The sequence below is a fragment of the Cryptomeria japonica genome, chromosome 2 (genome assembly GCF_030272615.1).
Source record: "Cryptomeria japonica chromosome 2, Sugi_1.0, whole genome shotgun sequence".
Lineage (NCBI taxonomy): Eukaryota > Viridiplantae > Streptophyta > Pinopsida > Cupressales > Cupressaceae > Cryptomeria > Cryptomeria japonica.
In genome coordinates, this window is record NC_081406.1 from 108161512 (window position 1) to 108175098 (window position 13587).

The window sequence follows — 13587 nt, forward strand, 5'->3', positions numbered from 1 at the left end:
CAAAACTATTGGTACAACACTTGGGTTTAAAACTTCTCTTATCAATCCCTTACCCAATAATGCCTACACTCGTTTGATTATCTTTTCATTCTATACAATTCCTTGATTGGTAGAATTTCTCTTGGTATCAAATCCATACATTAGCTTACATTCCTCATTGGTCGCAATCCATCTAGAAGATCTTTCATTAAAATTTCACTATATTCTTGCAAGAATTCCTTGATTTCCTTAGGAATCTCATGTTCCTCATTCATTGTCCCAACTTCTTGTGTCTTAGAAACCACAACAAAACATAATTCTTCCTCTTTTAATTATCTTGGAAATTTTCTTCTAGTAATCATACATACCTTGGTGTCATTGTCAACTTCATTTCTCTTCTCCTTTAATGGGTTCATTACATACTTTTTCTTATCCTTTGTGATGGTATATGTGTTAGCTTCACCATCATCTATCAATTTTTAGTCATATTTCCATGGTCTTCCCAAAAGAATGTGTCAAGAATCCATGGGCTTAACATCGCATAATATTTCATCTTTGTAGTTTCTAATCTGAAAAGTCACTAAACTTTGTTCATTAACAAAATTTTGATGCCCCTTTTGCGACCAAGAGACTTGATATGGTTTTGGATGCTTCATCTTTTCGATCATCTCTTGAGATAATAAATTATCTGTGATACCACTATCCATTATTATTGTGCAATAGTTTCCTTGTGATTTACAAATAGTCTTAAATAGACTCCTCCTTTGTGGTGTCTTCCACTCCTCCTTTTCTATATTCAACAACAAGCTCTTCAACATAAAAATTTCTCCATCTTCTAGATTCACTAGTGTAATACCTGCCAAAATACCCTAAAGAAATAAACATAATATAACCACAAATAGAGAAAAAAATTAAACATCTATTAATTCCACATGATCATCTACCATAAACATTTCAAATGCATCATTTACTATCTATTACATTGCATAGAACCTCATTAATATAATCATAGCATCATATAATGCAAGTGGAAATAATAATAACATAACAATTATCATTTCATCAAATATTTCATTCATATATCCTTTCTCTAGGGTACTTCGATGTCACTACTTGATAACAACACCTACATACTATCCTACTTCCCATTTAAACTCAGTCTCTAAGTTCATTTTAAAACACCAAATCAAATGTTCCTAAACCTCATTCTTGCATTAATCATCTAACACATTATAATCCATATAACCATCTCTATGAATAGGGCTAGATCCTTTCCTTAAGAATCATATTACATATCATCAAGATTACTTTCACATACATATACATGTTTTATAAAAGCAAGTACTAACCTTTTTCTAAATAGGATTCCATATAGTACCATATATAATGAATCTATCTCATGAACTCAAATACAACAAGAATGCATATGTACTAATCCTTTTTTGGTTCAATCATAGAATCTCAAAGCCTTTATTACAAGTTAAAAAACCAATACAATTTAGAACATACAATGATTGTATCTTATTTTATTACAATTTCATAGTCTCTTCTACTACATCATATCCTAATGCATAATAACACAAGTTACATACGTACATAACCTTCTTTTGCATTCACAAGTCATCATGATACAATGTTATCTCTAATACATAGAAATCAAGTCCATAGATCATCTACATATGGAAGAACCATAGAATCCACAACCACACATGCTAGTATCCAAAGAAGAACATCCCAATGGAAGAAGGCATCAAACCACCCGACCATGTCAAACCAAATAGGAACCACCCCTCATGCTAGGAGATGTCATGGGGTTCCAACTCACACTCAAGACCTAGGTTGACACCTAGAAACCAAGGGACCCAACAAGACATCCACAAGATAACAACCAAGAACAATGAATCAAAACACATCACAGGGCTAAACACAAATCAATAAAATCCCAGAGACATAATCAACAATAAGGTATAGGGATAATGGAAACATGTAGGGAAGAGTGTCATCACATGTTATCCTCAAACTAGAAGGGGCCAAGCCACACCCTGGTCGACATGTAGAACCATCTCCACCTTGGAGCCAATCAAGGGAGATCAATTTGCCACTCCAATGGTCTTCCCAAGCTCATCCCGTGTCAACACTCGAGGGTTATGAGGTGGGGCCATAAAACCAATTATTATCTTGATTAAGTGAATTCCTAATTACCCAAACCCACTATTCAATTATTAAGGTTATCACTTGAAATTACAAAGGAAAACTCTTTATGTGGTTCCATCAAGTCTAGACCCCCTCCTAGAGATCCATTGCTCATGACCCTGGTCCTACACATGCAAGAGCCCACAGAGCCCACAGAGCTCCCAACCATAGACCATAACCTTAGAGTGAATCATAAACCAAAATAACATCACAACAACAACTTGAAGGCTCTCGAGGGTCATAATTATAGTCACAACATCAGTGACACAATCTGAAACATAATATGAATCATACGTCTAAATGCAAGCAAGATCCTTCACCAAAACAACATAACAATGAACCAAAGAATAAACATGAGTTTAAAGGCTAATCCAAAATAAATTCCAATCCTCAAAAGTGAGGTAATAACATCCCACTGGATCTCTCATAAACATTCCTCAACAGTGAGGCATTCTTCCTCTCGTTGGAGCAACTCAACATATGAACAAAATCCTCAATGGTAAGGCATAAATCCTCTTACTGGAGCACAAAAACAACATATAACGATCAATATAACATCATAAACACCTCTGAGGAACTCAATGCAATCAGAAAATGTGTTGGAATCCAAGAACACTAAGAGGGGGGGTGAATCGATGTTCTACCAGAATGATCAATTTTAACCTTATTAAAACATGCATTCACCAACCGGTATACCGGTACATATAGAATTGAGAGAAGTAAAGCAACCAATATGCCAATCACACAAATGAATACCATAACATAGATAATTATATGTGAAAAAGCTCAAAGAGGAAAAACCACGGTGGGATTTGTGACCCACAATATCAATCCACTGGCCATATGAAGAGATATTACAAAAAAAGGGGCCTGCACTTGCAGGAAGGTTTATATCCTAGAGAAGACTGCTCAATCACAAAAAAAATCTCACTGCCTACATACAAATCCAGACTACAATCCAGAGAAATGATTGAACTGCTAAGATAGCATCTTCTATGCCTGAATACAATTTCGGTTAAGCTCTATCTGTTCCAGTCTAAAACCCTAAACCCTTACCGAAATAACCTCTTACATAAATATCCTCATATACATGATCTCTCTCATATATTTTACATCATATTACATTCCATAACCTTACATCCTTCACATTACAAAATGATCTAACCAACTGATCTATATACCCCTTTACAATCCATCATGCCTTATGTCGGCTTACAAAGATAATTACAATATGAATATATATGTTGGCTAAATAACATAAATACATGAATATCAAAACAATTTCTGATGTCAGATCTCCCAAATGATGTTGGCCTCCAATACCAATAACCTAAATATAAACCATGTTGGCATGCATTGCCGATAACCAGAGAAATCCATCCAACGTGCCAGTGCTGGTGAAGTGTCTGTCGGTACTCTTCCAAACCAAAATTTGAAGCCAAAACATGTTGCCATGTTTGCATTTTGCCATCAATGACAACATATTGAAACCAACCAATTGGGTGTCAATTACCAACAAAATGCCTTTGGTAAATGCCTAAAAATTAGACAAATCAATCACAGTGATCAAACTAACAAAACCTGCAACCTGAATTAGTTTAGCTTAATAAAAACCTAGTTTAGCATTCTTGGGAGCTAGATTAGCATTCAGGGATCTTTCCCATGGTGATAATTAGCGTTTTGGTGCCATTCTTTAGCATTATGGGTTTAAAAGGTAAAAATCAATGAAAACAGATAAAATAGGTGATGAGGCTTGCGTAATTTGCACATAGGCTATAAAAATGATCAAAGGACTCTCCCAAAGGGTGTGGGAGGATAAAATAGAGCCATAACAACCATGAAATTAAACTACCAAGTCACACAAACATGAATCATCAATAGATCCTAGCACATCCTTCACACAGACTTGCGTAGAAGGACTCCATATTTGCATAGAAATATAAGAAGATGCAAAATAACATAGGGGAACATAATACATCATCATAAGATAATTAAAAGTTTGACAAGACCTCCAAGAAGGGATGAGCAAAAAAATTCTTATAATACATATGCAATAGAGACACTCTTGGCAATGCTATCCGAGTTTCACATAAAAGCTTATACACATTAAACCATTTCCAAACCAAAATTGCAATCTTGATATACTGAAATTGCAACCAAGGCAAGAATCAAACTGGTGAATAGAAATCTAAAAATCCAACGACTCCAATCCAAAATCTTCAATCTGAACTCCCAGCAATCCAATCCAAAGCTTCAATCCAAACTTTTTTTAGACATGCCAACCCTGGCAATGCATGGAAAAATCCATTAAATAAAAAATTAAACTCAAACTATAGAAATCCACTAACCAATCAGAAAATTCCATGAAACTATATATTATACCTACCATGAATGAATAAGAGGTAGATAATATAAAATTATATTATTTACTTACCCTTACAGAAAACAACCAATCAGAATAGAGGGTAGGTAACGATTATATTTCTCAATTAACCATATAGTAACAAGAGGAAATAATATAATTAACAATAATAGATTAATAATAAATCAACCCAATAGGATACTACAGTAGGTAATAAATACAATATCTAAGGAATGAATAATGAATCAAATAAAATCTTATAAATAAACTCCACAATAATTAATTAATTAATTAACACTAATTAAATAAAAATCAAATAAGTAATAAATAATAATTAAACAATAAATAGATAATAATGAATCAATTAATCAATAAAACATAAAACAAATTAAATTAAATAAATAAAATAAAATAAACATTAATCAAGCCAATAAAAGAAATATAAAATCTCAGTAATAAATTATCCAAATAATTAAATAGCCTTACTATATAATAAATTAATTTAAAAATTAATAAATTATACTAATCCAATTAGTAATTAAATAGTAACCACACAAGCACATCACCTCAAGCAACTCGACCTAGGGTCTAATATCAACACAAGACTCTAACCACCAACTTGCATCATGACACAACTGACAAGGTAGACAACTTAAGCCTAGAGTATGAGAGAGAAACACATGCCATCTCCGACAACTTTACATTGGGATAAGGCACACTAGAACCTGTGAGACTAGGTGGAGTCGATGTCTAGTACCTACAATCCTGCATCCACCACTAAACGCAATACAATATATATATATACAACACGTATATATCATAAATGATCAGGCAAGTGACAGAGAGTCACAACATCATATCATGCTTGCAATGAGTGATATGACATCGTCTCTAATCATGAAGGTACTAGAAGACAATCACATCATCGAAGCATCAACTCAGTTATAACAATCATAGAGTGGGGTTAGTGTAATCATAATGTCATCAAAATCCCATGAGCAACATGATCCATCATGAATAATGAACACATATAAATCATCAAATGTAGATCCATCATCGATATAGTATAAGATGTATCAATCATCCACATAAATAATCAAATAGCATATGCCCACATAAAGTATCTAACATCATCAATATCATTTGAGATAGAAATAGAGTCATAAGTAATCATCAAAACATCTATAATATGTCTAAACAAGTCCACTAATGCATCAATCAAAATGAAAGTCTAGGAGGGACACTACAACTAGTTCCTTTCCATCTTCAACTTCTATGGTGGATTCTTTTCCACTAGTTTTCTTTCCATTTGTATTTTAGGGAACTCAAAGGCGCTATCGCCCATATCCCCACAATTAAAACAAACCCATGAAAAATACCCTTCCTCTTCAATATTCTCCTATTCCCCTTGTGTTTGAATTGTAAATTGTTTGAGACCATCTTGTCTCCTCTTCTTTGATGGTTGTTCTCTTTACTGGTGGCTTTTTCTCTACCTTGGGAGTGTTTTCCTTTCCCTCTAAAGTCTCCTTGTTTCCTTCTTGCCAACTTTTCTTCAGCATTAAAGACATATCAATAGGCTTCTTCTATTATTCTTATCATTGTCATGCTAAGATCATCTTGGATTGCTAACAACCCATTAAAATACCTTGCTACTTTCGCCTCATCGTCTTCAACATGTCCAACACGAATACCCAATCTATATAATTCCTCTATGTATTCCATAACACTCAAATCTTTCTGCTTGAAATTTTGTAATTTTTAAAATAAATTATTGTAATAGTCTATTGGTAAGAATTTTGTCTTCGGCTTGGTTACCATCTTGTCCTATGATTTAATCTTTTCCTTTCCTTATCTTTGTCTATCAATTTGTACCTATTCCCACCATAGAGATGCGTGTCCCTTCAATCAAGTGCAAGCATATTTCACTTTCTTTTTATCTTCAATGGACTCCAAATCAAAATACTTGTCCATCTCTGCAACCCAATCAATGAGTTCCTCTAGATTCAAAATTCCACTATGACTTGGTGGATCCATCCTTGGCTTATTTCCCAACTTTTAAAATTATTGTAAGAAGCTTTCTTCCTAAGGATCTCCCCCTTCTTCTACAAATTCTAGTGTTTACTTGTCTTCATCAATAACATCTTCAATAGGAACTCCTCTTCTTTGAGACATCTCTATGGCTTCCAATCTCGCAGTAATCCCTTCAATATTTCCATAAATTTTGTATTATCTTCTCCCTATAGTGGTATTCCTCTTCCTTGTCCTCTATGTTCCATGTTCTCCTCAAATATCAAAACTAAAACCATTCTCTGATACCAAATGGTGCAAATCAACAAATGAGTATCCTATGGTATTGTCAATTATTGCAGCTTCTACAATTAATCTACAACCTCCAGAATCAATTTAGATTTAAAGAGAAATTAATAATCTCACATATTTTTCAAATATCAACACAACACATAATATGAATAAAGAAATCATATTTCATATTCTAAAACTACATTGTTTTCTTAACTAGGTACATGTAATATGGCTAGACATTTCCAAACACTACGATCAACAAAAGAAACCTATCAAATACAATAATGACATAAAAATAAGCTATAGGATATAGAAAATACACCCCTCCACTATCAAATCCTCCTCCTTCAATGCCCATGTAAACCCTTTCTCTTTTTCTCTGTATATTTTTCACACTTTTTTTCCTATTTTGGTCTCTTTTCTTCCTTTCTAGATAGGCATACCATTTCACGTTGTAACTTGAAAATAATAATGTCCACTTTCCCTTATCCAAGCATGAAATTACTCCATTCAATTAATTTTTCTTTTTCAATAATTGAAATTCATTTTTTTGCTAAAAATTGCCTCGTTTAGCCTCATTCTTTAACCTCCAATTCCTAGCATCTAAATTTCTCTCTCTCAAATTGATTTATTAACATTAATGATATAAAGAGTTACAAATGTCTCAAAAATGTCCTTCCCGACTGTGGACATGGGTTTTTAACTCTTCTTCATTTTAAATTTCCAAACATCAAAATAAAATAAAAATTACATAGAAATTTGAACATATAGTTCATCTCTTCAAAAAGATAATTCAATAATTTTTCTCACAAGGATTGGAATAGTTTTGAGGGGCCAAAAATCATGCAAGCAAAAACAAAAGACACAAAAAAAGTAGAAAAAAAAAGAAAATAAACAAATAACTTTTTTTCGATTGTGCAAGATTGCCCATGCACCTAGATGCTCTTGCATCACTTTATAGTGGAAGCATCAGCCCATGAGGGTGTGTGGCTACATAGCAGAAGAAAGAAAAGTAATGTGCATAGAGAGTGAGAAGCCAATGTAAAGGCCAATAATCTATCTAACGTGTTGCAAATTTATTGTGAATAAATTATATTTCATTATTACCATCTTGTGTCGAGTTAAAAATAGTCTCCGTTTTAGTTTGTCTTGTGTTTTGTGTTTCTAAGTTATAGGCAATAGGTATTCCTTGTATTCCATCAAAAATTTAAATTTAAATGTTTAAGAAGAACATGGGACATGGAAATTTTATAAAAAATATGCAATGCACTAATCTAAATGATTGATGCAGTGTTGTAGTAAACTTATATTTTCTAAAGGTGAGATTTTTAAGAAAACAAGGAGGTGTAGTTGCTTGTTTCAACTTTGGTTGTGAATTCAAATATGGGATGGTATCATGATGTAAAAAAGAGGATAACCAAGTTTGAAGAAAAAAGTAAGACAAAGGTAGAGAAAGAAGATAATACATGTCTAGCTAAAGGAGATGCATAATATAGAGATCAAGCTGGAAGATTTATGGTTCCTATTGCAAGAATGTGGATTTTGTAATAATAAGCAAGCAAGCATAAATAAATCTACAACAAAGGTGTTGAAGATTATGAGAAAGTGAAAAATAATGGTTAAAAAATATTCACCTTGTGGGAAAGAGACATCCTTAGAGAGGAAAGCCATTGAATCAAGGATTAGACAAGCAGCGGAACTATTATAAGAGGGATTTATGTATAAATCATTCAAGAGTTGAAAAAAATATTTATGGATAAAAGACCTTTAGATGAGGTCTTCCAAGAGTAATAGAGAGCAAAAATAATTGAATTAGATAAAGATGAAGAGATAATTGAGTTTGATGAATTTTCTGAGTTGTTTTACCTTGACGAAGGGAAAGACATTTAAGATTACAATGTAGAAAGAGAGGAGTTAGAAGACTGCAATGATAAGGAATGCAATCTATCACAAGAGGAGTCTCAAATTGTTGTAGTAGTGGAAGCAATCGACATTGGAGAGGAAGCTACACTAGAGATAGAGATATTTGAGAGCTCCATGTGATGAAGATTTAATATTTTTAGAGAATGCGAAGTTTGCCAAAAATAGGTAGATAAATGTCTAAAGAATCCCATTAGTGAGGAAAGAGTAGAATAACATCATTTTCTTTAAGGAATAACAAGGTTTCTTGAGGAAGGAAATAAAAATACTATAAACATTTATTTTGCAACAAAAGACGAAAATGAAAAAGAGGGGTTGTTTTTTAAACAACATCATGCAAAGTCAAGAGAAAAAGACACCATAAAAGAAAAATTTGAAAGCATGCCTAAATGGCATGATGATAAGGAGGAAGAACTTATGGAAAATTTGAATTCCCTTAACCTTCTACTTTTAATGATTTATGTTTAGCTACAATAGGGGTTGGTATGAGCGGTGCAAAGAGAAATAATGATTTTTTTGTTGGAGGAAGTCAATTAAACCTACAAGAGACTGAAAAAAGAGGAAGATAATCAATTGATAGAGGGGGGTTAGTATTCTAACAAGTGGTTGGAAGAATAACAAAAAAAAAATGTGAGGATTTGAAGAGACATCTAATCTAGTGGAAGGGAACAATGGGGCTTGATTTTTCAAGTCAAAAGATAGTTCTATCATCTATTCTTAAGTCTTTCCAAGATGTTTGATGTAGTAACAACCTAAGATAAAAAAACAATGCTACATCATACAAAAATTTGTAATAATTAGGCTTGTTAAAATTCTTAATATTTGAATTTGTTGAAGGTTCTCTTTCATGCAAATAAGCTTTAAATGGGGAGATTCAAAGTTCCACAAGAAGGGAAGAATGATGAAAACTGACTCCTTACAATAAAGAGGCACAATTAGACCAATTTGTTAGGATCGAGAAGCACAATTAGATTGTCTTTTTTATATTTAGAAGTTATTTTTTACCACTCAAATTTTTGAGGAAAATGTAGTTGAGTTGATGGAAATTATTTTTAGAAATTAGAGTCTAATTAGAGGAGGCCATTTTGAATCGGATGACTTAAATCACACACACAAAGATTGGACTTCTAGACTTAAAAGTGTTCAACATTCAAAATTATTAACATTCTTTAGACTTAATATAATTTCTTAATGCATGTGTTTAAAGCTAGACATTTTGAATGAGATCCCACAAAGCCTTGGGAGAAATTGCCAAAGGCTCACTAAGCAACAATGTTTGACTTGTCTCAACCTTCTGTTTGGCAAACAAACCCCTGCCGCTTCCATTATTTGTCATTCTGGTTTGAATTCATGACCCTATAAATACATTACACTCCATTTACGATATGCCTCAGTAAAGATGCCCTACCTCTCTTCCACTAGGGAAGCATATGAAGTCTTAAAGAAATGAAATACTTTCTTATATCTTCCACAGATGAGAGTCCTCACTAAATTTTACACCCAACTCTAACACTATCAGAAAGATCGTCCTAATGACAAATACATTCTGCACCTTGAAGCACGATGAATAAATTTATCGTCCAATCTTTGTATATTCATATATTTAACGAGTAATATTGGCTCTGGAAACAGAAGGCCAGTCTTAAATCACAATCTCACACACAGCAATATATTAAGCTTAGAAAATGTCGTAATCAATTTTAATGTTTAACATTTTTTAATCTAAAAATCAAAAACTTAATGTTTGTATTTGTAATTTCACACAAATACCTCCCAATCTTCTGCATTGAAGTTTTTCATAATATTGGGGTTGTGTAAGCTCTCTAAATACTGATTTACCTCATTAGAGTAGGTGGCTGACGATCTTTCTTGAATCGTCACTGCTTTCTGTCCTTGTAGTCGTTTTCTCTCTTTAAATGAATCTGTTGAACAAAAGACGGAATGACTCTATATACGCCTCTAGACGACGCAAGTATGAACTTCAAAAATTCATCAAAAAAAAATTTAGAGCAATGTCGATTGAAGAAGAACAAAATTTATAAATAAATTTAATCCATAAGAATCTTTTGTCAATTTTTTTTCGAATCTAGAAGAAGATACATTGAAATAAAATTTATGGCATATTTTTTAACTTAAAACCCTAAACAATAAAAATAAATAAAAAGATTTTTTTTTCTTTGTTTTAGTTTTAATGTTGTTAATTTTCATATATACTTTGAACACTTTATATAGTTTAATTTAGACTGACTCATATATATATATATATATATATATATATAATGGGATTTATACTACTGATTTGGTTTAGATACTGGTAATTGCATCTTGGTGTACAATGAGTACACCAAAGAGATGTGAAAGGTCAATCAGGAAAAAATTTGGTCTATCTTTTGCATAAATTTGTGTAGTACATGAAACTAATACAAAATCTTTGACTAACGGTGATAATCAAGTTCCATTACCAATATATTCATGTTATGTTTGCAATAGGGTGAGAGGGAGAGAGAGGGAGAGATATAGAGGGGAAGAGTGTGTGTGTGTGTGTGTGTGTGTGTGTGTGTGTGTGTGTGTGTGTGTGTGTGTTTGTGTGTGTGTGTGTGTGTGTGTGTGTGTGTGTGTGTGTGTGTGTGTGTGTGTGTGTGTGTGTGAGAGAGAGAGAGAGAGAGAGAGAGAGAGAGAGAGAGAGAGAGAGAGGTAAAGAAATCAAAATAGAGATGGAGATAGAGATATTCAAAGAGAGCGACATGAAGAGAGAGAGGGGGGGGTAAAGTGATCAAAATAGAGATGTAGATAGAGATGTTCACAAAGAGGGACATGGAGAGAGAGAGAGAGAGAGAGAGAGAGAGAGAGAGAGAGAGGGGTAAAGTGATCAAAATAGAGATGGAGATACAAATGTTGACAGAGATGGACATGAAGAGAGAGACAGAGATAGAGAGAGGTAGATTGTGGGATAAAGATAGAAACATATGGAGATAGAGAGGGAGAAATAGAGAGATATGATGGTAAGATAGAGTGATAGAGAGATAGAGATATATAATGAGATATAGAAAAAGGGGGACACAAAGATAGATTAATAGAAACAACCAAAGAGAGAGAGAGAGTGTGTGACATAGATAAGCAACAGAGAGAGGGAGAGAGATAGAGGGGAGAAAGATAAAGAGGTAAAGACTGGGACAAAGAAACAAGGAGTGTGTGTATATGAGTTTGAGAGAGGAGAAGTAGAGAGATATAAAAAGAGTGATGGGGAAAGAGGGGGAGAGAGGAAGAGAAAGAGGGGGGAGAAGGATAGAAAAAGGTAGAGATGGGGATATAAAGAGAGATAGGGAGACTTATATAACTTGCAAAATATAGAGGGGATGAGAGAGAGGGGAGAGATGGAAGGAGGGAGAAAGAGGGAGATATAGAGAGATAGAAATATAAAAATATAGAAAGTCATATATAGAGAGAGAGAAAGAGAGGGATATATAGAGAGAGTGGAGAGATGAAGAGTATAAAAAGGAAGTAGCAAGATAGAAAAAGAGAAAGAAATAGGGATAGAAGGGTAGAAAGAGAAAATGAAGGGGAGGGATGGAGGGAGAGAGTCAGAGATAGAGACAAAGGCGGAGATAGATAGAAATAGATTTTGAGTTAATTTCTCTTTCTCACTCTCTTACTATTAAATTTTAATTTATATTTTAAGTTGGAATTTATTTTATTATATAAATATAAATAAAAAATTAAATATAATTATTTGCAAGGTGGGCCCGTGGACAATTCATTTTTTGGGACTTTATTCCCACTTCGCTTGCGTAGGGCATGTTTAGGCTATTTAAATATGGTGTGACCTCTATGTATTATGACCATTTCCAAAGCATCACTCTCTCATATATACACAAACTCAATGTGCATGTTGCCTCCTTTGCACTTGTGCCTCCTATTAAGGCTTGTGTGTTTGAAGCTTGACCCCTCGAGTTTGAGAAATGACTTGGTGATTTGAAGCTTATGTGATACACAAAACCACCACAAATCTCATCTATCAAAATCCACATGGCTCAAAGGGACCCAAAAAAATTTGCCCCTATTGGAATCAATTGCTTAATTTGATCTATGTTTATTCAAATTTGCAAAACTTTAACAAAAGAGACAAATTGTGACAAATAAAATATCTATTTTCTCTCTTTATTCAAACTTGCACAACTTTTACAAAGAGAGATGGGTTTCGACAAATGGAATATATATATGCTCTCCAATTGATTGCTTAATTCGATCTCTATTTACTCAAACTTGCACAACCTTTGCAAAAGAGACAGATTTCAACAAATGAAATATCTATTTGCTCTCTTTATTCAAACTTGCACAACTTTTGCAAAAAGAGACAAATTTCAACAAATGAAATATCTATTTGCTCAAGTTGTATGTTCAAACTTGCACAACTTTTGCATAAAGAGACAGTTTAATTTGATCTTTTTTTATTCAAGCAGGCACAAATTTTGCAAAAAGAAATGGATTTCAAAAAATGAAATATCTTTGGAAAGCTTCTTTGACAAACATTACTATAAGAAAGGTATTTTTTGACAATTTTGTCATTTTATGATATTTTTTACTAGCTACAAGTTGCAAGTTGTTTATATTGTTTCTCTTGGAAAATTTATAATTTGAGAATCACAAATTCAGTTTTTTATTTATTCTTGGGTAGTGTATATTGCATATTAGTCATTTGTGTTCCCTTGTTTATCATATCAGACCAAAGGATTTAGTTTCTCACTCTACACAATTATAACACATGGAAGTGTAGCGTCCTAATTGTACTCCCTTACAATTTTGTCCTCATTTGGGCCCTCACCTTGGCATTT